The sequence below is a fragment of the Anomaloglossus baeobatrachus genome, chromosome 6, assembly GCF_048569485.1.
Source record: "Anomaloglossus baeobatrachus isolate aAnoBae1 chromosome 6, aAnoBae1.hap1, whole genome shotgun sequence".
NCBI classification, from domain to species: domain Eukaryota; kingdom Metazoa; phylum Chordata; class Amphibia; order Anura; family Aromobatidae; genus Anomaloglossus; species Anomaloglossus baeobatrachus.
In genome coordinates, this window is record NC_134358.1 from 33,389,289 (window position 1) to 33,414,153 (window position 24,865).

The following is a 24,865-nucleotide window of genomic DNA, read 5'->3' on the forward strand; positions in this document are numbered from 1 at the left end:
GATCCTGAGTTACCTCCTGTATTATACTCCAGAGCTGCACTCACTATTCTTCTGGTGCAGTCACTGTGTACATACAGTACATTACTGATCCTGTACTGATCCTGAGTTACCTCCTGTATTATACTCCAGAGCTGCACTCACTATTCTGCTGGTGCAGTCACTGTGTACATACAGGATATAATTCAAGATCAGTACAGGATAAGTAATGAAATATATGTACACAGTGACTGCACCAGCATAATAGTGAGTGCAGCTCTGGAGTATAATACAGGATGTAACTCAGGATCAGTACAGGATCAGTAATGTAATGTATGTACACAGTGACTGCACCAGCAGAATAGAGAGTGCAGCTCTGGAGTATAATACAGGATGTAACTCAGGATCAGTACAGGATCAGTAATGTAATGTATGTACACAGTGACTGCACCAGCAGAATAGTGAGTACAGCTCTGGAGTATAATACAGGAGGTAACCCAGGATCAGTAATGTACTGTATGTACACAGTGTCTGCATCAGCAGAATAGTGAGTGCAGCTCTGGAGTATAATACAGGAGGTAACTCAGGATCAGTACAGGATAAGTAATGTATGTACACAGGGACTGCACCAGCAGAATAGTGAGTGCAGCTCTGGAGTATAGTACGGGATCAGTAATGTATGTATACAGTGACTTTTTTTCTATATATATGTGGCGCCCCTGACCTGGTCAGGCACCACAGAGTATTGCACCCATGCGGGGACAATGCTTCCAGGTAATCTCCAAAGGCCAGGATGAGGTGCACACACAAACATATAGTGACCAGGCCTCCCACATTACCAGAGGGGACCCTTGAGTAGCCAGAAGGAGTTAACTTTCAATTCCCAGCTAGGGGTGTGTTCAGGGGCTGGTTGCTAGGAAGCAGGGCAGAGAGAGAGAAGGAAGTGAGGGAGTCGAGAGGAAGAAGTTGAAGTGTATGGAGGGGGAGCAGAGAAGCTCCCGTGCAGACAGGTCCTGAGGAGTGCTGTAGCTGAAAGCGGAGGAGAACGGAGTACTGTGGGTCGGCCTGAAGAGCATCCAGAGAAAGAGGGGTGGCTGAGTACGGAGATCCCGGTATCCGAGCACACAAGGGGAACTAGGTCCCCAGTACAGGCAGCAGATCATCCAGAGCTGCTTAACCTACAGGTGGGGGGTACTTTATGCCCTCACCACGACTACACAGAGCTTGAGCCAAGCAGCACACCAGGCCCATAAGGGGACAGGGCCAGAAGCCATCCCACCAAGGCCACGCTGCCGGCAGACGAGCCAGAGAGAGGGGAGCAGGGTGGTAACAGCTTCCCTGGAGGGGTCCTACCACGCTTCAAGCAAAGGACCCTCCCAAAACAGAAGGGGTGCAAGGAAGGCGAGTGGACAGCTACCCTCAGAACGGCCTCCTGGAATTCCTGGTTCCACCTGGTTATCACAGTGTCGCCCGGGCATCTCACCGTGACCTCTCAACAGTGAGTAAACACATTGAAAGACTTTTAGACTGTGTTTGAGTTATTCTGCGACTTGTGGTACTACAAACCCACACTGGGCCCTGGGGCTTGCCTCACTCTCAGGAGGCTACTACATCCGACTGCACCCACCATCAGCCCCAGGCGTCCTCTAACCTGCAGTGGCGGTCCCCACTGACCGCAATACTGAGAGTGGCGTCACGACTACAAAGAAGATCTCCTACCTGTGACCAGCACCAGCTACGTGGAGTCCCTGAAGGTATGCACCGATACAACACCTGTGGGGCTTCACATCTTCTGGCGTCACGAACAGGATAAGGACTAGACCTGTTCAGACAGGTGACCGTGTGCCTCAGAGGTCCGACCGCAAAAATTGAACCGCCGCCATATTGCCATCTTCAAAAGCGCGCGCTGCAGCCCGCGCGAGGGAGAAGAGCACCGCCCACGAAGAGGTGTGGCCGCCCCAGAATCCCCACAATTCAGAGAGCGTACTGACCCAGGAAGTGGAAAGGGAGCGCGCAGATTTTTGAAGAAAAATGGACGCTGCAGGAGGTAATGCCCCTGGTCAGGGCGACGCAGCCCAAGCGATGCCAGCCCCTGTCGCGCTGGACGCCGCAGCGCCTGGTGCCGGTGCCGCGGTCGCAGCTGCGCCGGCCGAGGTCGCCCCCATAATGCCAGTGTCCTTGTTGTATGCCCCAGGGGCGCAATGGCTGCCTCAATACGCCGGTAAAATAGACACGCTGACCGGGTTTAAGAAAAAGATCAACACCCTGCTAGACATGCACGCGATGACTGGTAAACAGAGGGCCGCTGTGGTGCTGGGACAATTGACTGGAGCAGCAGAATTGGAAGCTGAGTCCTGGGCCAATGATGACCGGAGCTCTGTTGAGACCATCTTTGCCAAACTAGCAGCTGCTTTTGAACACCGCACGGAGGGAGAGCTGAGAACGGACTTCTATCACTGCCGTCAGAAGCCCCAAGATAGTATAAGAGACTATGCCCTCAGGCTGCAGGCTGCACTACGGGCTCTCAAGCTGGTGGACCCTGTCAGTGACCAGGAAGGAAACCGGATGATGAAGGAACAATTCCTGCGGGGCCTGCGCTCTCCTGAGGATGGGAAGCAGATGAAGCTGTGGTCCCTAGAACACCCCGACGTGGACTTTGCCATTCTGAAAGACCGGGCAGTGAAAGCACTCCAACCCCCTGTGGACACAGACCCTGCCAGTTCCACGGCTGCAGGAGCGGAATCCTCCACGCAGGCCCTGATGACTGCAAAAGGACTCAACGCGCCAGCAGAGACCATAAGTACGCTATCCTCCCAAGTGCAGCAGCTCACTAAGGACGTCGCACAAATCCTGAAAGCAATGCAGTTGCCCTCAGAGACCAAAGTCCCTCATCAGATCCTGCTAGCCGACAACCCAGAGGACGTCCCTTGGATGCGGAGGAGAAGGGGTCCCCCAACTCGAGGCAGGAGCAGTGATCGCTATGACTCAGCTGGACAACCCATCTGTCGTCGTTGCCAGAAGGCAGGTCACTATGCAAGGGCCTGTCCTTTAAACGAGTCAAACCTGGGGCCGAGGGCCAGTCCTCAGGATTAAGAAGATCAGGCCCAAGTCGCTGCTGTGATCAGTACGTGGGTGGACGTCCTGTCCTGTCCATCGTCTTGGACGGGATCCCTACCCCGGCGTTATTGGACACCGGCTCTCAGGTCACCACGATCCCGTATGTCCTTTATCGGAGGTTTTGGTCGGACGACGATCTCCGACCACCGGACCCCTCCCTCACCATCTATGCTGCCAACGGACAACCTATAGACCAGATCGGGGTCAAAGAGGTAACCATAAAGGTGGGAAGGCAGGAAATGAAGGGACAAGGACTGATTGTTGTGGACACTGATATTAGAGAAAGGAACCCGCAAATGATTTTAGGCACTAATGTCATAGAAAATTGCCTAGGGGAAGTGTTGTTGTTGCTTCACCAGATTGTTGAAGGTGCTGACGGCAGGTCGCAAAGAGCCTTGCAAAAGGAGATCCGAATCATTCTGAGGAAGCAACAGGTAAAACAGACTGGCGGTGAGATTGGTAGTGTACGGGTGATGGATGCTAACCCCATTGTGATACCCCCACGGAGTGAAATGATGATGTGGTGTAGAGCAGCGGTAGGTCTCAGAGGACAGGATTACCAGGCTGTACTAGAGCCCACTCATTCAGACCACTGGCCCACGATTCTGACAGCCAGGGGGGTAGTTGATGTACACAAGGGACGAGTGCCTGTACGAGTGTTGAACTGTGGGGAGGAGGAAGCCAGACTACCAAGGTACGCTACCATAGCCAAACTGTTTACATGCTCAGATGACGCCATAACACCTGTAGGTCCCCTGACACAAGCTGACTCAAAAGAGGGCGAGACCTCCCAAAAGCAGCTAGAGGACTGGTGCCAGAAACTACACGTGGGGACTGACTCTACACCCGACTACCAGAAACATGGGGTTTACAGGGTCGTGCAGGAATACGAGCAGGTCTTTAGTAAGAACCCACTAGACTTTGGTAGGATCAAAGGGGTGCAACATCACATACCCACAGGCAGTCATCCTCCCATTAAGGAAAGACATAGGCCTATTCCACCAGCCCATTACCAGCGCACAAAGGACATGCTGAAGGACATGAAGGAGGCAGGCGTCATAAGGGACAGTTGTAGCCCCTGGGCGGCTCCCCTGGTCCTGGTAAGAAAGAAGGATGGCACGATGAGGATGTGTGTGGATTACAGACGGATAAATCAGATAACACACAAGGATGCCTACCCTTTGCCAAGGATAGAGGAATCCCTCGCTGCCTTGAAAGCCTCTAACTACTTTTCTACCCTAGATCTTACTAGTGGCTACTGGCAAGTATCTGTAGCAGAAGAAGATCGGGAGAAGACGGCCTTCACCACCCCAATGGGCCTCTGTGAGTTCAACAGCATGCCATTTGGACTCTGCAATGCCCCCGGGACCTTCCAGAGGCTTATGGAATGCTGCCTATGGCACCTCAACTTTGAAACCGTCCTGCTCTACCTGGATGATGTCATCGTGTACTCCAAGACCTACGAGGACCACCTGAAACACCTGGCTGAAGTCTTTGAAGCACTATCCCGATATGGAATGAAGCTGAAACCATCCAAGTGCCATTTACTGAAGCCAAAGGTCCAGTACCTAGGTCACGTGGTCAGTGCAGAAGGAGTAGCACCGGACCCAGAGAAGGTCACAGTCATCCAGGAATGGCCCACACCTACTACCGTCCGGGAGGTACGTCAGTTCCTTGGCTTGGTAGGCTACTACAGAAGGTTCATCAAGGGCTACACGAAAATGGCAGCGCCTTTGCAAGAGCTCCTGGTAGGCCACCCAAAGAAGAAAGGAAAGATCTCCGGCCCGCCATTTCACTGGGGAGAAGCAGAAGAACACTCCTTCAGACAAATGAAAGGGGCCTTGACGGGTGAAGAGATCCTAGCCTACCCTGACTATGGTCTGCCATTCGTACTGTACACAGATGCCAGTAATGTGGGACTGGGAGCAGTGCTTTCACAGGTGCAGGGAGGCAAAGAGCGTGTGATTGCTTACGCCAGCAGGAAGCTCAGGCCTACTGAAAGAAACCCGGAGAATTATAGCTCATTCAAGCTAGAGTTCCTGGCCATGGTATGGGCTATCACAGAGCGGTTCAAGCACTACTTGGCAGCCACCAAATTCACTGTCTTCACGGACAACAACCCCCTGACCCACTTGGATACTGCTAAATTGGGTGCCATGGAGCAGCGTTGGGTAGCCCGACTGGCGAATTATGACTTTACTGTCAAGTATCGAGCTGGCCGCAAGAACGGCAACGCAGATGCTCTGTCCAGGATGCCTCACCTAGCAGACGAGGGTGAAGATGAAGATGATCTGGAAGAGATTGAGCTGCCAGCGTTCCATCGCCATGGAGCAAAACAGTGTCGGCAGTCGCGTGCCAACCGCCAAGAGGTGACCCTGAACCCACTACCTCATTACAACTGGAAGGAGACCCAGGAAAATGATCCAGCGGTGGGCTTGGTAAAGAAACTGATCAGCCAGCCTGGCGCCAGCCTTGACAAAGGAGCCCCACCTGAGGCACAGTACCTATGGAAGGAGAGGGGTCGATTATTCATCTATCAAGACAAACTTTACAGGAGCATCATTGACCCGAGGACGCATGAGAAGGTGTGGCAAGTGATTGTACCACAGAAGGATACGAGGATGGTGCTAGAAGCCTATCACAATGGTGCAGGCCACTTTGGTTGGAAGAAACTGGAGGCCCTACTTAAAGTAAGATTCTACTGGGTGGGCATGAGATCTGCCCTAGAGAAGTGGTGTCGAAACTGCGGGCCTTGCAATCTTAGAAGAAAAGACCAGCACCGCCAGAGAGCACCACTCCAGCCCATCCAAACTAAACGGCCCCTGGAGATCGTGGCCCTGGACCATGTAAAGTTGGCCCCCAGCAGACAAGGCTACAACTACGCTCTCACTATGGTTGACCACTACTCCAGATTCCTGGTGGTAGTACCAGTCAAGGACTTGACAGGTCAAACTGCAGCCAAAGCTTTCCAGACACACTTCTGTCGACCACATGGCTATCCAGATCAAGTGCTCACTGACCAAGGACCAGCCTTTGAAGCTGAAGTGTTTAAGGAGTTTTGTAACCTGTACGGCTGCCAGAAGATCCGTACTACGCCTTACCATCCTCAGACCAATGGCATGTGTGAGAAGATGAACCACATCATTCTCGATCTTCTGAAGACGCTCCCATTGGAGGAACGAAGTCAGTGGCCAGAAAAACTACCCGATCTAGTGGACATGTATAACAACATCCCTGTGAGTTCCACGAACTGCACACCGGCATACCTGATGAGGGCCAGACCAGGGAGATTGCCAGTAGATCTGGAAATGGGAGTTGAGACCCCTGAAGACCATCAACAAGGTGATGATTGGGATTCCAACCGCCAAGCCCAATACAAGAAAGTACAAGAGTGTGTGGAGCGAAGCCTGACTCAGCAGCGTGAGAAACAAGAAAAGGCCTACAATCGAAAAGCACCTGCTGTTCCTTTGATGCCGGGAGATATAGTTCTCAAGGGAAAGAGAAGGCGTCATAAACTTGACAATCACTGGGAAGAAGAACCCTATACTGTGTTACCATCAACGCTTAGCAATGAAAAGACATGCCTTATCAGCAAAGATGGAGGAAAAACAACAGCTGTCGTTTCTAGAGATCGCTTAAAGAAATGTCCTGAACAACTAAGAATCCCTGAAGAAATTCCCAACCCTTTGCCAGTTCAGGAACCAAAAGAAAGGATGATCCATACTGCGCTTGGAGATTTTCCAGCAAGTTGGCCTCAATACAATGGAGCAGTTGTTATTCCAGTCATTACATTCACTCAATCTAGAGAAGTAGGAGACCTAGAAGCACCTGTTCAGAACCTAGAAGTGCCAAATGTAGCTGAAGCAGAAAACCACGCATTGGTATCAGTACCCAGTACACCCAGAATTCACATTGAGACACATACATCGGGTGGGAGGACACAACCTCAGACAGATGACAGTATAGTACTGCGTAGATCAACCCGCAGCAACTTTGGTCAGCTCCCATTACGCTATAGACAAAGTACAGTTTAGTTGAAAGTGACGGTATGAAGTGTAATGTTTAACCTGTTATAGTTAAGCAACGTTTAAGCGAAATGTGCCCACAAGGACTATTGTGAGACTTCCTTAAAATGTTAGACCACTGGTTATGAACTGGCTTTAACCACAAACTTTGCATTGTAAAAAGTTGCCTTCTTGGTACCAACCACAGGGCCTGCCTGTTGAGGGGCATGGCTCTGCACCAACAAGGGGGCACGCCTGTTTATGGGGCCTGCCCTCCAACACTCGGAAGCGGGTACGCCTGTTTATGGGGCCTACCTTACACCACTCCCCTCAGGAGAGGAAGATTGGAGGAAAGGTCTGGGGAATATGATGGCCCAGACCTGGTTACCAAAAGGACCGGTGACCTACCTCCTGGAGGTTTTTGGGTGGGGTTCGGACATGTGGGTGGTTGGTGGTGGAATGGTACCTGGTATGTTTAAATGTAAATAATTGCCCCTGCGTGGGAAAAGTTTGTATTTACCTTTTTCTCTTGTCTTTGCAGCCCGAGGACGTGCTGATGATAACTAAGGGGGAATGTGGCGCCCCTGACCTGGTCAGGCACCACAGAGTATTGCACCCATGCGGGGACAATGCTTCCAGGTAATCTCCAAAGGCCAGGATGAGGTGCACACACAAACATATAGTGACCAGGCCTCCCACATTACCAGAGGGGACCCTTGAGTAGCCAGAAGGAGTTAACTTTCAATTCCCAGCTAGGGGTGTGTTCAGGGGCTGGTTGCTAGGAAGCAGGGCAGAGAGAGAGAAGGAAGTGAGGGAGTCGAGAGGAAGAAGTTGAAGTGTATGGAGGGGGAGCAGAGAAGCTCCCGTGCAGACAGGTCCTGAGGAGTGCTGTAGCTGAAAGCGGAGGAGAACGGAGTACTGTGGGTCGGCCTGAAGAGCATCCAGAGAAAGAGGGGTGGCTGAGTACGGAGATCCCGGTATCCGAGCACACAAGGGGAACTAGGTCCCCAGTACAGGCAGCAGATCATCCAGAGCTGCTTAACCTACAGGTGGGGGGTACTTTATGCCCTCACCACGACTACACAGAGCTTGAGCCAAGCAGCACACCAGGCCCATAAGGGGACAGGGCCAGAAGCCATCCCACCAAGGCCACGCTGCCGGCAGACGAGCCAGAGAGAGGGGAGCAGGGTGGTAACAGCTTCCCTGGAGGGGTCCTACCACGCTTCAAGCAAAGGACCCTCCCAAAACAGAAGGGGTGCAAGGAAGGCGAGTGGACAGCTACCCTCAGAACGGCCTCCTGGAATTCCTGGTTCCACCTGGTTATCACAGTGTCGCCCGGGCATCTCACCGTGACCTCTCAACAGTGAGTAAACACATTGAAAGACTTTTAGACTGTGTTTGAGTTATTCTGCGACTTGTGGTACTACAAACCCACACTGGGCCCTGGGGCTTGCCTCACTCTCAGGAGGCTACTACATCCGACTGCACCCACCATCAGCCCCAGGCGTCCTCTAACCTGCAGTGGCGGTCCCCACTGACCGCAATACTGAGAGTGGCGTCACGACTACAAAGAAGATCTCCTACCTGTGACCAGCACCAGCTACGTGGAGTCCCTGAAGGTATGCACCGATACAACACCTGTGGGGCTTCACATATATATATTTATATACTAGCTGTAATTGGTGTTGGTGTTGCCTGTATATAGATGGGATTGCTGCTCTGTACAGTGATGCTCTGAGTCTGACGCTTTATCAGTGTCCTCTCTCTTTTCTTTCTTAGATGTGACGTGCGTCCATCATTCGGCTCATTTTGGCGGGGTCTTGTGGATTCCTGTAGTTCGGGGCAGGTTTGTACAGTCTTTGTCTTTGAGAACATGGAGCACACTGGGATATTGAGGACACATCCTTTCACTATGGACGCTGTATAACATGGTTCTATGTCTGCAGGAATCATCTCTCTGGACTTTCCTGCCCTGGATGTGTCTGCAGATGGGGGATGGGGGCCGGGGGTCTCTCCTTCTCTCCATAGCTGGTTCCCCTGATTATCGGACCCTCGTGGCGTGCCCTGAGATGGGGGACCTGCTCCTTCTCCCGTTGTAGCGGTATATCTGCGTGTCTCTCCTGTTCTTTTCGTGCTCGCTCAGAACGAGTCTTTGCTCCTAAACTCCTTAGCACATTTCCCTCATTTGCTGGAGGGGCCCGGGACCCCGGGGAAGCCGTGATGAGATCCAGACTTCAGCTGTTTGTGTGCACATGGCCAAATTCCATAACCCCCCCCCCCTCGTCAGCGCCTTTGTTCGTCTTACACCGTTTTTTTAGGTTTTTATTGTTTTCTCTATCCATAGATAAAGTCTTTGTGGTTAACACTTCAATAACGGGCGAGAATCCCAATGTAGTGGAGATTAGACTCGACTTTAACCAAAATTCAATACAGAGCCTTGGCCAAAGGTCTCAATGCGGAAAGCTGGGTACATATAGTACAGACCTGCGGGAACTCCTTGTGCTGCCATATTGTGCTCATCAGGGTCCATATATTGACCATATGTCACTATAATTATCACATCAGATGTCTTCAGCTATCTTTCAGTATCTTCAGTTTCATTGACTCGGATGGAGCTGCAGGACGCCCAGGCAACCTGCTGCTTTATACAGTTACTTCCATCCAAGGTCTTTTGACTTGTTGAGACTGGAGGACGTACTGTACATTCCCTTTTCTGGTGATTGCACGGTGGCTCAGTGGTTAGCACTGCAGTCTTGTGGTGACTCAGTGGTTAGCACTGCAGTCTTGTGGTGGCTCAGTGGTTAGCACTTCAGTCTTGTGGTGGCTCAGTGGTTAGCACTGCAGTCTTGTGGTGGCTTAGTGGTTAGCACTGCAGTCTTGTGGTGGCTCAGTGGTTAGCACTGCAGTCTTGTGGTGACTCAGTGGTTAGCACTGCAGTCTTGCAGCGCTGGGGTCCTGGGTTCGAATCCCACCAAGGACACCATCTGCAAGGAGTTTGTATGTTCTCCCCGTGTTTGCGTGGGTTTCCTCCGGATTCTCCGGTTTCCTCCCACACTCCAAAGACATACAGATAGGGACTCTAGATTGTGAGCCCCAATGGGGACAGTGTTCCAGATGTATGTAAAGCGCTGTGGAATATGTTAGTGCTATATAAAAATAAAGATTTATTTATATTTTTTTTATTGCATTGTAGGGGTAATACTATTAATACCTTGTTTAGGGTGGAATATCACTATAAGTCACCCTTAGATCTCTGGTTGCGTTATGATTGGATATACAATGAAAGTCATGTTTCTTCATTACTTGTAAGTTGAGACCCTTAAGTAAGGCCATTTTCACACTAGGTACAGGAAAGTACCCAGCATATGGCAAAAGGGAAGGGGGACCCTGTGTATAGGGAAGGGGGAGAAGATGACCACTGACCAAGCCTACCACTGGGACCTGGGTTCCCTCACCACCCTGGATAGGTTCCGCACCTATGCTATGGCTGACCCTGATCTAGGCCTTAGGAAGGAAGCTGTAACGCCTGCCTGGATCCACAGACTTAGATGGGCTGTAATGGGGAGGCTAGAGGGAAGCCACTCACCAAGCAGGACCCCCAGAACCCTGAAACCCTTTATCCCCTATACAGGGATTTGGCATTACACAGGGCCCTGGAGATCACTACCTGTGGAAGGCTGCAGTCCGAGAGAGTAGTAGTCAGGCAGGGTCAAACCAGGAATTGCAGAACAGGGACAGAATCGGCAGGCAAGGATGTAATCAGAAAACGTAGCAGAGGTCAAATCCGGATCGGGCAGCGAGGTACAAAAACAGCAGCAGGAGGGTAGTCAGAAAACACGCAGAAGTCAGCACACAGGAATCACTAAACAGAATAGGGCGGATCAGGAGCCAGGAAATCAGAACTATCTCTGGCAGAGGTCAGCAGACAAGAGGGGAACTAAGAAGGGTGTGGTGTCTTCCCATTGGCTGTAGCTGAACGCTGGCAACTTCAGCTGGAAGACACACGCCACCCACAGTCAGCCAGTGGTACTGCAGATCCCAAGATAACCCAGCCCAGTGGATGAGCAGAGCCTGCGCCGCTGGCATCGACTCCTCTCCCATCACCAGCACCATCCACGGCAGGAACACGGCGTCGCCTGGCGATTGGAGCAGAAGTCGATGGACTAGACTCCGGTGGTGACGTAACAAACGGATGGGATGATCTCCTTGTCAGCCCCACTAAGCTCTAAAGAAGACACACGGATAACAAACAGGAGGAGAAATCAACAACATATCTCCAGATGACTCAGGAAGAGGAACTGCAAACAACCAGGTTACACCAGATCAATGCGAGCTGACTGCTTGCACTGAAGACTTGTCAATAGTAGAGGACTTATCACCAGCACTGAGTGTGGGGAAATGAAGGTATATATAGACACCGAGGAAGTGCTGATGAAAAGCAGCTGAAAGGCTGAGGAACTCCGCAGGATCCTAAAGGGAAAGGGATGAAAACAAAGCAGAGGAAATACCTAGGATACCAAATACATCACGCAGGAATGATAGAAGGTCAGGGAGAAGTTTGTGTAGCCAAATGCTGTGACCTTCTATTGCCGGACACCACAGGACTGTCTGTCACCCGTGACAGCCACTCTCACTTATGCTCCTGGTTGCTAAAACTTTTAGAATCTCTTGCTTTTCTGTTCTGCAGAATCTGGATGATCCGAGGCTGGATTGAAGGAATATAAATGTAATCTGGCCTTGTAGACGCTGCACAGTGCATCTCCAGGGTCGGAGCCTCATTACATTAAGGGTTTATATCTACAGTTTCTGGAGCTCGGCGCTTACAAGGAACAGTAATATCGGTTTACGAGGACGTCCACATACGCCTGACTGAGCTCATACCGTAATACCGCGCTATAAAATATTGAAGGTGTAATGTTATACAGTGTGTCAGGTGCTTCACCGCCGTGTGTACAGTTACATGTTCTACACCGCGGATTAAGATGTTCAGCAGCCGGGGAACTAATTGACTCAAAGAAATGTTTTTAGAGCAAGACTTGATGGACAGTTTTAATACCAAAAAATGGAACATACAAGAGCAAGAATATAAAAAATACAAGAATATCACTAATGCATGATTGCTCCTATGTATAAGAATATACTGTAACTGCTATAATACTGCCCCTATGTACAAGAATATACTGTAACTGCTATAATACTGCCCCTATGTTCACGAATATAACTACTATAATACTGCCCCTATGTACAAGAATATAACTACTATAATACTGCCCCTATGTACAAGAATATAACTACTATAATACTGGCCTCCTATGTACAAGAATATAACTACTATAATACTGCCTCCTATGTACAAGAATATAACTACTATAATACTGCCCCCTATGTACAAGAATATAACTGCTATAATACTGCCCCTATGTACAAGAATATAACTACTATAATAATGCCTCCTATGTACAAGAATATAACTACTATAATACTGCCTCTATGTACAAGAATATAACTACTATAATACTGCCCCTATGTACAAGAATATAACTACTATAATAATGCCCCTATGTACAAGAATATAACTACTATAATACTGCCCCTATGTACAAGAATATACTGTAACTACTATAATACTGCCCCTATGTTCACGAATATAACTACTATAATACTGCCCCTATGTACAAGAATATAACTACTATAATACTGCCCCTATGTACAAGAATATAACTACTATAATACTGCCCCTATGTACAAGAATATAACTACTATAATAATGCCTCTATGTACAAGAATATAACTACTATAATACTGCCTCTATGTACAAGAATATAACTACTATAATACTGCCCCATATGTACAAGAATATAACTACTATAATACTGCTCCTATGCTCACGAATATAACTACTATAATACTGCCCCTATGTACAAGAATATAACTACTATAATGCTGCCCCTATATACAAGAATAGAACTACTATAATACTGCCCCTATGTACAAGAATATAACTACTATAATAATGCCCCATATGTACAAGAATATAACTACTATAATACTGCCCCTATGTACAAGAATATAACTACTATAATACTGCCCCCTATATACAAGAATATAACTACTATAATACCGCCCCATATGTACAAGAATATAACTACTATAATACTGCCCCTATGTACAAGAATATAACTACTATAATACTGCCCCATATGTACAAGAATATAACTACTATAATACTGCCCCTATGTACAAGAATATAAACTACTATAATACTGCCCCCTATATACAAGAATATAACTACTATAATACTGCCCCTATGTACAAGAATATAACTACTATAATACTGCCCCTATATACAAGAATATAACTACTATAATACTGCCCCTATGTACAAGAATATAACTACTATAATACTGCCCCATATGTACAAGAATATAACTACTATAATAATGCCTCCTATCTACAAGAATATAACTACTATAATACTGCCCCTATATACAAGAATATAACTACTATAATACTGCTCCCTATGTACAAGAATATAACTACTATAATACTGCCCCTATGTACAAGAATATAACTACTATAATACTGCCTCTATGTACAAGAATATAACTACTATAATACTGCCCCTATGTACAAGAATATAACTACTATAATAATGCCTCCTATGTACAAGAATATAACTACTATAATACTGCCTCCTATGTACAAGAATATAACTACTATAATACTGCTCCTATGTACAAGAATATAACTACTATAATACTGCCCCATATGTACAAGAATAAAACTACTAAATACCGCTCCTGTGTACAAGAATATAACTACTATAATACTGCTCCTATGTACAAGAATATAACTACTATAATACTGCCCCTATGTACAAGAATATAACTACTATAATACTGCTCCTATGTACAAGAATATAACTACTATAATACTGCCCCTATGTACAAGAATATAACTACTATAATACTGCCCCATATGTACAAGAATATAACTACTATAATACTGCCCCTATGTACAAGAATAAAACTACTATAATACCGCTCCTGTGTACAGGAATATAACTGCTATAATACTGCTTCTTGTAGACCTGTAGCAGATGATTGTGATTTTGGTGGTATTTCGCAGTATCCTGTGTTGGATGTGGATGGGACATTTCAGTCTCTGGTATAATATTTGGTCCTTACATCGGTATAAAGCTGTTTTCTGTGTTTTCCCGGTGTCTAGTTCTGTAGCTGTTTTTGTGACATGTTGTGCCATCGGGCGGGCAGCACGAGGGTGGAGTACAGCGGATCTGCAGTACATTTCCTATCCTGTCTTTCAGGAACGCCCGTGTTTAATCATCTAATGTTGTGAGAGATTTCTACAGATGGGAAGTTTATTACTGTTTTTTTTCTGGTTATTTTAGGCTTTTCTGTGGCCACTGATGAGCCCGGGGCTAGACTGTGACTCACACTCCCTGTAGACAATGAAGGCATTTTATGTCAGATACCATATAATAGTCCACATGATGATTATTTTCTTTTTTTTTTTATCTGTATTATTTCAGTTCAGTATTTCTGATACAGAGATGGAAATTTCCTAATAGACTTCATGTAAAATGATGATTTTCTGATGCCCACTGCCACCACTAGGGGGAGCTGATGATAGTGTATACTGAAATATTGCTGAGTGCAAAGCACTGAGCTCCCCCTAGTGGTGATTTCAACATTTTATATTTGATCTATATAGATAGAGGGATGGATAGAGGGATGGATAGAGGGATGGATAGAGGGATGGATAGAGGGATGGATAGAGGGATGGATAGAGGGATGGATAGAGGGATGGATAGAGGGATGGATTGATGGATGGATGGATAGATAGAGGGATAGATAGAGGGATAGATAGAGGGATAGATAGAGGGATAGATAGAGGGATAGATAGAGGGATAGATAGATAGATAGATAGAGGGATAGATAGATAGAGGGATAGATAGATAGAGGGATAGATAGATAGATAGATAGATAGATAGATAGATAGATAGATAGATAGATAGATAGATAGATATGTGATAGATTATCTATGATAGATACAGTGCTGGCCAAAAGTATTGGCACCCCTGCAATTTGTCAGAGAATACTCGGTTTCTTCCTGAAAATGATTGCAATCACACATTCTTTGGTATTATCTTCATTTATTTTGCTTTCAATGAAAAAACACAAAAGAGAATGAAACAAAAATCAAATCATTGATCATTTCACGCAAAACTCCAAAAATGGGCCAGACAAAAGTATTGGCACCCTTAGCCTAATACTTGGTTGCACAACCTTTAGCCAAAATAACTGTGAACAACCGCTTCCGGTAACCATCACTGAGTTTCTTACAACGCTCTGCTGGAATTTTAGACCATTCTTCTTTGGCAAACTGCTCCAGGTCCCTGAGATGTGAAGGTGCCTTCTCCAAACTGCCATTGTGAGATCTCTCCACAGGTGTTCTATGGGGTTCAGGTCTGGACTCATTGCTGGCCACTTTAGTAGTCTCCAGTGCTTTCTCTCAAACCATTTTCTAGTGCTTTTTGAAGTGTGTTTTGGGTCATTGTCCTGCTGGAAGACCCATGACCTCTGAGGGAGACCCAGCTTTCTCACACTGGGCCCTACATTATGCTGCAAAATTTGTTGGTAGTCTTCAGACTTCATAATGCCATGCACACGGTCAAGCAGTCCAGTGCCAGAGGCAGCAAAGCAACCCCAAAACATCAGGGAACCTCCGCCATGTTTGACTGTAGGGACCGTGTTCTTTTCTTTCAATGCCTCTTTTTTTTTTCCTGTAAACTCTATGTTGATGCCTTTCCCCAAAAAGCTCTACTTTTGTCTCATCCGACCAGAGAACATTCTTCCAAAATGTTTTAGGCTTTCTCAGGTAAGTTTTGGCAAACTCCAGCCTGGCTTTTTTATGTCTCGGGGTAAGAAGTGGGGTCTTCCTGGGTATCCTACCATATAGTCCCTTTTCATTCAGACGCTGACGGATAGTACGGGTTGACACTGTTGTACCCTCGGACTGCAGGGCAGCTTGAACTTGTTTGGATGTTAGTCGAGGTTCTTTATCCACCATCCGCACAATCTTGCGTTGAAATCTCTCGGCAATTTTTCTTTTCCTTCCACATCTAGGGAGGTTAGCCGCAGTGCCATGGGCTTTACACTTCTTGATGACACTGCGCACCGTAGACACAGGAACTTTCAGGTCTTTGGAGATGGACTTGTAGCCTTGAGATTGCTCATGCTTCATCACAATTTGGATTCTCAAGTCCTCAGACAGTTCTTTGATCTTCTTTCTTTTCTCCATGCTCAATGTGGTACACACAAGGACACAGGACAGAGGTTGAGGCAACTTTAATCCATGTCACCTGCTGCAAGTGTGATTTAGTTATTGCCAACACCTGTTAGGTGCCACAGGTAAGTTACAGGGGCTGTTAATTACACAAATTAGAGAAGCATCACATCATTTTTCAAACAGTGCCAATACTTTTGTCCACCCCCTTTTTATGTTTGGTGTGGAATCATATCCAATTTGGCTTTATGATGATTTTTTTTTTTTTTCACAAGAATTTGTGATTGCAATCATTTTCAGGAAGAAACTGAGTATTCTCTGACAGAATTGCAGGGGTGCCAATACTTTTTGCGAGCATCGTAGATATGTGTATAGATAGATAGATAGATACAGTTAGGTCCAGAAATATTTGGACAGTGACACAATTTTGGCGAGTTGGGCTCTGCATGCCACCACATTGGATTTGAAATGAAACCTCTACAACAGAATTCAAGTGCAGATTGTAACGTTTAATTTGAAGGTTTGAACAAAAATATCTGATAGAAATTGTAGGAATTGTACACATTTCTTTACAAACACTCCACATTTTAGGAGGTCAAAAGTAATTGGACAAATAAACCAAACCCAAACAAAATATTTTTATTTTCAATATTTTGTTGCGAATCCTTTGGAGGCAATCACTGCCTTAAGTCTGGAACCCATGGACATCACCAAACGCTGGGTTTCCTCCTTCTTAATGCTTTGCCAGGCCTTTACAGCCGCAGCCTTCAGGTCTTGCTTGTTTGTGGGTCTTTCCGTCTTAAGTCTGGATTTGAGCAAGTGAAATGCATGCTCAATTGGGTTTGGGTTAAGATCTGGTGATTGACTTGGCCATTGCAGAATGTTCCACTTTTTTGCACTCATGAACTCCTGGGTAGCTTTGGCTGTATGCTTGGGGTCATTGTCCATCTGTACTATGAAGCGCCGTCCGATCAACTTTGCGGCATTTGGCTGAATCTGGGCTGAAAGTATATCCCGGTACACTTCAGAATTCATCCGGCTACTCTTGTCTGCTGTTATGTCATCAATAAACACAAGTGACCCAGTGCCTTTGAAAGCCATGCATGCCCATGCCATCACGTTGCCTCCACCATGTTTTACAGAGGATGTGGTGTGCCTTGGATCATGTGCCGTTCCCTTTCTTCTCCAAACTTTTTTCTTCCCATCATTCTGGTACAGGTTGATCTTTGTCTCATCTGTCCATAGAATACTTTTCCAGAACTGAGCTGGCTTCATGAGGTGTTTTTCAGCAAATTTAACTCTGGCCTGTCTATTTTTGGAATTGATGAATGGTTTGCATCTAGATGTGAACCCTTTGTATTTACTTTCATGGAGTCTTCTCTTTACTGGTGACTTAGAGACAGATACACCTACTTCACTGAGAGTGTTCTGGACTTCAGTTGATGTTGTGAACGGGTTCTTCTTCACCAAAGAAAGTATGCGGCGATCATCCACCACTGTTGTCATCCGTGGACGCCCAGGCCTTTTTGAGTTCCCAAGCTCACCAGTCAATTCCTTTTTTCTCAGAATGTACCCGACTGTTGATTTTGTTACTCCAAGCATGTCTGCTATCTCTCTGATGGATTTTTTCTTTTTTTTCAGCCTCAGGATGTTCTGCTTCACCTCAATTGAGAGTTCCTTACACCGCATGTTGTCTGGTCACAGCAACAGCTTCCAAATGCAAAACCACACACCTGTAATCAACCCCAGACCTTTTAACTACTTCATTTATTACAGGTTAACGAGGGAGACGCCTTCAGAGTTAATTGCAGCCCTTAGAGTCCCTTGTCCAATTACTTTTGGTCCCTTGAAACAGAGGAGGCTATGCATTACAGAGCTATGATTCCTAAACCCTTTCTCCGATTTGGATGTGAAAACTCTCATATTGCAGCTGGGAGTGTGCACTTTCAGCCCATATTATATATATAATTGTATTTCTGAACATGTTTTTGTAAACAGCTAAAATAACAAAACTTGTGTCACTGTCCAAATATTTCTTCTGGACCTAACTGTAGATAGATAGATACGTGTATATATAGATAGATGATAGATATGTGTGTGTGTATATGTATATGTGTGTATATATATATATATATATATATATATATATATATATATATATATATATATATATATATATATATATATATATATATATATATATATATATATATAAATTTATAATAGAGACAGATTTTATTACTTTGAAAAACAATGACACATGTTGTAGCTCAGCCCAAGTAATGTCAATGGAGCTGAGCTGCAATACCACACACAACCTGTAGACGAGTGTGGCACTATTCCTGAAAGAAAAAAAAGGCTCTATATCTTAGTGTCTAAACTTGGAATATGATTTTTCATACTTGAGAGGCAGTTTAATTGCCATCAGATCGGTGTGTGCGTGTGTCCGCGTCTTGAAACTCATGAACTGGTCACTCAATAGACCCCTGAACCGAGTGCAGCTAAGGAGAAGTGCACAGGCATAGGCCTCCTTCACATGTCAGTGAAAAACACATACAGTACATTTTTCAGGGACGTTTTGAAGATGCGTATGGTCCTCTGTGTGCCGTAACTATGCACACGTGTGTTCTCTGTGTGCTATCAGTGCTAGCACACGGAGAGCCGAAACTGTTTACTCATCTGTCCACGCCGCTGATGTCTACAGTACTGCTGCTTCCGTGTCTGCAGTGCAGTGAATATTCATGAGCATAATGAGCAGGCCCTGAAGCAAGTGAGTATAGAAAATCATTTCATGTGTTTTCTCCGGTACATGTCACACGGATCACATCAGTGTGAGGTCCGGGTGACACCCGTGCTGCTGAAGAAAATCAGACTCTTCTCCGTGGATAACAGACGGTCCTTGAGAAATCACTTATGTGTGTGCAGACCCATTGATTTTAATGGGTCTGCATATTTCTGTGATTCCGATACGTATGAAAACGGATGTGACACGTACCGGAATTACTGACGTGTGAAGGAGGCCTTAAAGAAAATCTGCTTAGCAATGTCTAAAGCATTGTAGATGGACAAGCCAGGAGGTCGGTTTCTGACCACCGCGGACCCCATTAGACCATCCAGCTGAGCTGGAGTCACTGATCACAATAAGGCCATGTGTCCACGCTGCGGAAAATGCGCAGATTTCTCGTGGAAAAGCCGCGGATTTTCCGAAAATCTGCAGCAGCGGCACTTCCAAGCCATTTCAATGGCATTTTGGAAATGCTGTGTCCATGCTGCGGATTTTTCCGCGACGGATTTGCCGCGGATTTTGATCCGGAAAAATCTGCAGCATGTCAATTATTGTTGCGGATTTTGATCCGGATTTTGGCTATAGAATGGAGGAAAAAAAATCCCCGGCAATTCCGCGGTAAATCCGCGGCAAAAAAAGGTGCGGATTTTCCGCGAAAGTCGCAGATTTTCATGCAGAAAAATCCGCAGCAACATTCTACCGTGGACACATAGCCTAATGGTGCAGACTTCGAGACAAAACGCACGTATACAACCGGTTGATGTTGAAACCATCTAGGCACCACCTGTCCTAAATGAGGAACCAGCGCTGAATGGGATCAGGAGGTTCAAGGTCAGCAGGGATCATCCTTCACTTCAGGTTTAATTAGTGCCATAAATCTAAAGGGGATCACAGTGTCCACGAAGTTCCTCACTTGTGAGTTAATAATGGATATCCATGAAATGTTTTTATAGTTCAAACGCCAGTGGTGGACGTCCATCCAGACACTTGTGGATGGGTGTCATCCTTGGTGCAAAATAAATTAAATAAATAAATTCACAAGTTTAAAAAAAATAATAATAATAATAATAATAATGGGGTGTGATGGTGGAATATGGGGGGTTGTGTTTAATTTTGTCTAGGTTCGTATTCTAGGCGTGGTGCCCTGTCCATTCTTTGTATTCCTTGTGTGTACATTGTCCTGTTTGCAGGTTAATCACCCCCTGCTGGGCTTTTGTCCCTAAGTCTCGGGGAGGGGGGCCTGGGATCCATCTAAACTCTCTGCTTACCTGGGGGATTATTCATTCTGGCTGACAAAGACAGGAGAAAAGGAGTAAGATTCATCCTCTGGGGGAGAAGCTGCGGCTACAGGCAGCACCCCAGAGAGCCATTGAGAAACCCTGATTTCCCTGGAAAGGACTGCTGGAGGATTATGACTGATTTATGCTCCCCAGAGAGACCTAGACATTTATCCCTTACTGGACTGTATCCGTGTTCCTGGACTATTTTACCCTCTGTGTGGTGGATTATTTTATGGACTTTGTTTTGCTTGGAATAAATGTTCTTTGGATTGTTCAATCATCTCTCGCTCTGTTGATTGTGTGATATCACAAAAGGACCCCTTTACATGGTTTGTTTTTTGTTTTGTTTTTTTTTTTTTTACTGTTAAGAACCCCTTCACACTTGCACTTTATAAACACAAGTTCCGTGGTGTACATTCGTGTGATATCCAATTGACATGTGCCGCAAAAAAACCACAAGACTCCGAAATGAATGGTTTTTATCTGTTAAAGATGTGCAAAGATGGACAGAGATAAATTTCACAGCTATTAACCAAATAAATTGTTAAAATAAAGAAAAACGGCTTGAAATCACCCCTATGTTTGATAACCAATCAAGGTAAAGCAGACAGTTGGGGGCTGGTATTATCAGGATGGGAAGGTCCATAGTGACACAGAGCTCACATCCAGCCTATGTTTCTGAGAGATACATACAGAGATCACATCCAGCCTATATTACTGGGAGAGGCACACAGAGCTCACATCCAGCCTATATTACTGGGGAAGACACACAGAGCTCACATCCAGCCTATATTACTGGGAGAGACACACAGAGCTCACATCCAGCCTATATTACTGGGGAAGACACACAGAGCTCACATCCAGCCTATATTACTGGGAGAGACACACAGAGCTCACATCCAGCCTATATTACTGGGAGAGACACAAAGCTCACATGCAGCCTATATTACTGGAGAGACACACATAGAGCTCACATCCAGCCTATATTACTGGGAGAGACACACAGAGCTCACATCCAGCCTATATTACTGGGAGACACACAAAGCTCACATCCAGCCTATATTACTGGGAGAGACACACAGAGCTCACATCCTGCCTGTATTACTGGGAGAGACACACAGAGCTCACATCCAGCCTATATTACTGGGAGAGACACACAGAGCTCACATCCAGCCTATATTACTGGGAGAGACACACAGAGCTCACGTCCAGCCTATATTACTGGGAGACACACAAAGCTCACATCCAGCCTATATTACTGGGAGAGACACACAGAGCTCACATCCTGCCTATATTACTGGGAGAGACACACAGAGCTCACATCCAGCCTATATTACTGGGGAAGACACACAGAGCTCACATCCAGCCTATATTACTGTAGAGACACACAGAACTCACATCCAGCCTATATTACTGTAGAGACACACAGAGCTCACATCTAGCCTATATTACTGGGAGAGACACAGACCTCACATCCAGCCTATATTACTGGAAGACATACACAGCTCACATGCAGCCTATATTACTGGAGAGACACACAGAGCTCACATCCAGCCTATATTACTGGGAGAGACACACAGAGCTCACATCCAGCCTATATTACTGGGAGAGACACACAGAGCTCACGTCCAGCCTATATTACTGGGAGACACACAAAGCTCACATCCAGCCTATATTACTGGGAGAGACACACAGAGCTCACATCCAGCCTATATTACTGGGAGAGACACACAGAGCTCACATCCAGCCTATATTACTGGGAGAGACACACAGAGCTCACATCCAGCCTATATTACTGGGAGAGACACACACAGAGGTCATATCCAGCCTATATTACTAGGAGAGACACACAGAGCTCACATCTATATTACTGAGAGACACACAGAGCACACATCCAGCCTATATTACTGGGATAGACACACAGACCTCACATCCAGCCTATATTACTTGGAGACACACAGAGCTCACATCCAGCCTATATTACTGGGAGAGACACACAAAGCTCACATCCAGCCTATATTACTGGAGACACACAGAGCTCACATCCAGGCTATATTACTGGGAGAGACACACAGAGCTCACATCCAGCCTATATTACTGGGAGAGACACACAGAGCTCACATCCAGCCTATATTACTGGAAGACACACAGAGCTCACATCCAGCCTATATTACTGGAGAGACACACATAGCTCACATCCAGCCTATATTACTGGGAGAGACACGCAGAGCTCACATCTAGCCTATATTACTGGGAGACACACAGAGCTCACATCCAGCCTATATTACTGGAGAGACACACATAGCTCACATCCAGCCTATATTACTGGGAGACACACAGAGCTCACATCCAGCCTATATTACTGGGAGAGACACACAGACCTCACATCCAGCCTATATTACTGGGAGAGACACACAGAGCTCACATCCAGCCTATATTACTGGGAGAGACACACAGAGCTCACATCCAGCCTATATTACTGGGAGAGACACACAGAGCTCACATCCAGCCTATATTACTGGTGGAGGCACACAGAGCTCACATCCAGCCTATATTACTGGGAGAGACACACAGAGCTCACATCCAGCCTATATTACTGGGAGAGACACACAGACCTCACATCCAGCCTATATTACTGGGAGAGACACACAGAGCTCACATCCAGCCTATATTACTGGGATAGACACACAGGGCTCACATCCAGCCTATATTACTGGGAGAGACACAGACCTCACATCCAGCCTATATTACTTGGAGAGACACAGACCTCACATCCAGCCTATATTACTGGGATAGACACACAGAGCTCACATCCAGCCTATATTACTGGAGAGACACACAGAGCTCACATCCAGCCTATATTACTGGGAGACACACAGAGCTCACATCCAGCCTATATTACTGGAGAGACACAGAGCTCACATCCAGCTTATATTACTGGAGAGACACAAAGAGCTCATATGCAGCCTATATTACTGGGAGAGACACACACAGCTCACATCCAGCCTATAATACTGGGAGAGACACACAGAGCTCACATCCAGCCTATATTACTGGGAGAGACACACAGAGCTCACATCCAGCCTATATTACTGGGAGAGACACACAGAGCTCACATCCAGCCTATATTACTGGGAGAGACACACAGAGCTCACATCCAGGCTATATTACTGGGAGAGACACACAGACCTCACATCCAGCCTATATTACTGGGAGACACACAGAGCTCACATCCAGCCTATATTACTGGAGAGACACACAGAGCTCACATCCAGCCTATATTACTGGGATAGACACACAGACCTCACATCCAGCCTATATTACTGGGAGAGACACAGAGCTCACATCCAGCCTATATTACTGGAAGAGACACACAGACCTCACATCCAGCCTATATTACTGGGAGAGACACACAGACCTCACATCCAGCCTATATTACTGGGAGAGACACAGAGCTCACATCCAGCCTATATTACTGGGAGAGACACACAGACCTCACATCCAGCCTATATTACTGGGAGACACACAGAGCTCACATCCAGCCTATATTACTGGGAGAGACACACAGAGCTTACATCCGGCCTATATTACTGGAGAGACACACAGAGCTCACATCCAGCCTATATTACTGGAGAGACACACAGAGCTCACATCCAGCCTATATTACTGGGATAGACACACAGACCTCACATCCAGCCTATATTACTGGGAGAGACACACAGACCTCACATCCAGCCTATATTACTGGGAGAGACACACAGAGCTCACATCCAGCCTATATTACTGGGAGAGACACACAGAGCTCACATCCAGGCTATATTACTGGAGAGACACAGAGCTCACATCCAGCCTATATTACTGGGAGACACACAGAGCTCACATCCAGCCTATATTACTGGGAGAGACGCACAGAGCTCACATCCAGCCTATATTACTGGGAGAAACACACAGAGCTCACATCCAGGCTATATTACTGGAGAGACACAGAGCTCACATCCAGCCTATATTACTGGGAGACACACAGAGCTCACATCCAGGCTATATTACTGGAGAGACACAGAGCTCACATCCAGCCTATATTACTGGGAGACACACAGAGCTCACATCCAGCCTATATTACTGGGAGAGACACACAGACCTCACATCCAGCCTATATTACTAGGAGAGACACACAGACCTCACATCCAGCCTATATTACTGGGAGAGACACACAGAGCTCACATCCAGCCTATATCACTGGGAGAGACACACAGAGCTCACATCCAGCCTATATTACTGGGAGAGACAGAAAGAGCTCACATCCAGCCTATATTACTGGGAGAGACACACAGACCTCACATCCAGCCTATATTACTGGGAGAGACCCTCCTACAAGTATATTCCCTTTCAAATCTATG

At 46.4% G+C, this 24,865-nt stretch overlaps 1 protein-coding gene across 1 annotated transcript in view; it reads left to right on the forward strand.

Annotated features, from left to right (window-relative positions):
* The first annotated feature begins 8,876 nt into the window (after window positions 1-8,876).
* The window catches only part of ST3GAL1 (ST3 beta-galactoside alpha-2,3-sialyltransferase 1), a 63,232-nt gene continuing 47,243 nt past the window's right edge, over window positions 8,877-24,865 (forward strand). Inside the window, exon 1 of the mRNA XM_075316182.1 lies at window positions 8,877-8,943. The gene's annotated coding sequence lies outside the window, so the exon portion shown is untranslated. The remainder of the gene's footprint in view (window positions 8,944-24,865) is intronic.